The sequence below is a fragment of the Nelumbo lutea genome, chromosome 8 (assembly GCF_056320005.1).
Source record: "Nelumbo lutea isolate HS-2025 chromosome 8, American lotus-T2T, whole genome shotgun sequence".
NCBI lineage: Eukaryota > Viridiplantae > Streptophyta > Magnoliopsida > Proteales > Nelumbonaceae > Nelumbo > Nelumbo lutea.
Window position 1 is genome coordinate 36,004,247 of NC_142691.1, and position 3,882 is coordinate 36,008,128.

General features: G+C 40.3%; 1 pseudogene across 1 annotated transcript; it reads right to left on the reverse strand.

The window, feature by feature from the left end:
• Nucleotides 1-576: 576 nt before the first annotated feature.
• On the reverse strand, nucleotides 577-2,792 carry LOC148843818 (F-box protein AFR pseudogene; annotated as a pseudogene). Its single transcript, XR_016102789.1, has 2 exons — nucleotides 2,122-2,792; nucleotides 577-2,029 (listed from the first exon to the last, which is right to left on the reverse strand). The product of XR_016102789.1 is annotated as an F-box protein AFR pseudogene (transcript).
• Nucleotides 2,793-3,882: the final 1,090 nt, after the last annotated feature.

Sequence of the window (3,882 nt, forward strand, 5' to 3'; positions counted from 1 at the left end):
AGATCTGAAATGGTTAGATTGTTAGATCCATTTATAACAACAACACCAACACCTCATTTGGTGATGATCTGAAATCTCCAAACTATATTACTTTTAAGTCTTATTATTTAACAAGTTCAACAACTAAATCATCCTTTACTTACTTCTAGTCAAAGATAGATATGAGAATTTAATCCTAATCTGAAAAAGGAAGATCAATTAATAAGATTAGAATTTTAAATTTAATTCAGATTCTGGGTAATATCAAGTTGAAATCCTACCCATAGCTTATCCTGTCACAAGCCCGAAATTCGAAATTTCTCCTCAATTGCTCTTTTCATACTAGTGAGATGTTCCCTTTTTAGGAACAACTGAATCTTACCCATTACGTGCAAATCTGCAATCAATAAGAAATCTGGCCGATCCAAATACATGGATTTTCAAGAGTACGATTTGAATTCAAATTTGAATATCTTACTGATTCAATTAGAATTGTAATAAAAAAGTTTTATGATATAGTAATATATTATAATATAATATTTCTGATTGGGTTGGGATGTGACTGATCAAATATACATCAGCATTTAATCCATTAACTTCAGATCAAATTTTCCGATTCCATTTATTAACATGAAGGGAGGTATCCAAATCTAGCTCTTATCAGATGGAATTCGGATTCAAAACAGATCTAATCCGACTTTTTGCAACACCTACCCAAAAAGCACACATTAAATTAGCCTGACCCATAAATTGAAATCCCTCTATCACACATCCACCCACCAAACACATTAATCTTCCTCTGGAGTCTACAGAAGAGATGAGAGGGCAGAGGGGTTTGGCCAATTACACCCTCAAAACTCGAATGAGCAAACATAATAATAATAAAAAAACCCAAATATGTAAAAAAGAAGCTGCCAAGCTCAAGCATAAATAATCTGAGCGCTTAAGGGCACAAAGTCATGGAACGCCTTTGGAGCCCTCACCTCATCCCACTCCACCCAAACCCTCTCCCCCTCTTCCAACACCCTACCCACAGCCACATCCAACCCACACGACACCACATATATCCTTCCGTCCGCACCACTCACCGCAAAAGGTCTCTGCATCGCTTCACACGGAAACCTCCCTCCCTCAACATACCTCCACGTGTCACTATCTGGCACGTACATCTTCACCCTACAGTTACCATGCTCCGATATCACAAATAGCCTATCTCCCAGTACCACACTCACACCCGTCCATCCTTCCCTCATTCCCACCGTCATTTCTTCCCACGTGTCCTTCTCAGCGTCGTAGACCCCACCTCTCGGCGAGAAGCTGAACGGCCAGGTCCACCCTTCCGTCACGTACATCCTGTTCCCAACCACGGCCGCGTCGTACCTCGCCAACCCCGCGCGCATTTTGGCCAACGGCGCCCATGTGTCCTTCTCCGGATCGTAGCATTCGACCGTCGAGATCGCGTCTTCCAAGCCCACCCCACTCCCGCCGACTGCCAGGATCTTCCCGCCGATGCTCCCGGCGGCGAAGAACGACCGTGGCGTCAGCATCGGCGATGCTAACGACCACCGGTTCGTCGACGGCCTATAGGTCATCAGCGTTTGCAGCGATGTCTCCGTGTCGGAGCGCATCCCGCCGAGCACGTAAAGTGCACCGTGCCGTGACAGCGACGCGCAGGCGAAGCCAGGAGGGCACACAGGTTTGACGCAGGGCATGGGAGGTAAGACGAACCAACGACCCGATCGTGGGTCCAGGGCCTGCCATTGAATCTTGCCCGTCGGTTTGTGAAAGGCGAAGACGAATATGTAAGGCAAAGAGAGCGAAAGGGTTTTCTTGGAACGCAGAAAATTGGGGTTCGTGATGGCTCTGTTCCAAGACGAAGACACAGAACGAACCAGCGTCTGATAAGGGTAGGGGAGATGTAAAAGACAGTGCTCGGCGATCTCGTTCGGTAACCCAGGAATCAATGGCTCCGAATTCTTCTGATTCTCTTCCGAATTCTCAACCGTTGCAGTCGTTGATGCTTCCAAAATCGCCATTTTCAAGCCCTTGTCTGCAAATCCAAAATTCCAGCGAATGAGAAGCGACAAGTGGAAAGTATGAACAGAGTAAGAGACTAAGAAGTATAAAAAGCAGTGGACTTACAGAGCTTGCTTGATTGCTCAATAGCTTGATGGATTGGTTTTGCGGGATTTTTTTTCCTTTTTTTAATTTTTAATTTCGGACCGGATTGAAAGGTATAAGGTGGGGTTTTGTCTTTAAAGGGTTTCTAGAACCAGATAATAAGGCAACGAAAGCCGCAAATGAGAGGCTGACGAAACGAGTTCCGCCATATCCGAAGAACAGAGACGCACTCGATTAAAGAAATGCTAAATAAACGGAATCAGGTGGGGGCTGACGTGAGCGAAACCGAGGACCAGTAAGAGCCTCCTCGAACGAAATGGACAGATCTGAGCTCCTTACGATTGCCGCGATCGTCACAGCAACGAACAAGTCGCCATTAAAATACGGAAAACAGAAAACTTAGAAGATGCTTTAATGGCTTCTTGCGTGGCTCCTTTTTCTGGCTTTATCTTAGGTTGGAAGGCTTCGCCATTAAAGTACCGAAGTGGGCAATGGCGAATAGGAGGCGAAGGACGGGTCATGTCAAAGACGTCAGATCGGTTCCTGTACGTCTCACTAAAAGCCGTACATATAGAATATCTCCGTACTCGTAAATTATTACTGATGAGGAAGATGTTCTTAATGCACGGCTGCAACGTGCTGTGAGTTGGTGTGAAGCAACAGAGTCGGTTCAGTAAAATACTGTTAAAATCGAAGCAGAAAATAAAGCAAAATGATGCTATCAGTGTTGCTGGGGAATTGGGGAGTGGGGGACCTCCATTCAAGTTCATGAACATTCTGTGGGGCCCTGACATCAATCTCAAGGGTTTGATCTTATCCGTCCAATCCACATCCGAAAAACCACAGATGCCGCGGTTTTACTGTCTGTGGACTGAGACATCTCAAGGCCGTCGGATTGTAATTTGACTTGCTGTGGGTCCCTGTTTGTTCGACTTACGAGAGAACTAACAGAACTAAAAATCTACGCAGTTCTATGACTAGTTGGAACTTGGAAGATAATCTACTACCTACGGAAAAGAGATGGGATCTCTCATCAAGCAGAAGTCACGTAGACTCTGACAACACGGCTTTTAACGGTATATAATGAACTAACGGGATTCGTACATCGTATATGTTTTATCAAGTAATAAAAATATATAAGAATATGTAAATGTTTTATATTTTAATTTTTTAATATTTAATTTAATTGGTTTTCTATTATTGTTACTATTTTTGTTTTTTATTGGTCTTTTATTATTTTGATTATTTTTTCAAGTTAGGTCAGTTTCAACCAAAATTGAATTAATATTTTATATTTTAATTTTAATTTTTTTAATATATGAAAATGGGAAATTTTCTATGTTTGTTAGTCTAAAATATCTTTATATCATAAATTTAAATTTTTTAATTAACTTTTAATAATATCATTGTAATTTAATTTTTAAGTTTAAATCTTTTGAACAAACAAATCAAATTGATACAACCCGAGTTGTCAGATTTTCACTAATCCTTGAACAGGTCAATTTGGTAAAACCAACCAAATTCGAGTGGTAAATTCCCAATTTGACTACGTCAATTTGGTTAGCGAAACAAATTAATAGTTTAATCTCTAATAAATAACAATAGTTTAATCTCTAATAATATTGAAAATTTATAGCAAAAGTACAAAATCATTGAAAATAAATTTATAATGAAAATTATAATAGATTACTAATAAAAATACAATAAATACTAAATATATATTAAATTAGTCAATAAATAGTGTAATCTCAAATAATAGTTTAATCTCTAATAAATATTAAT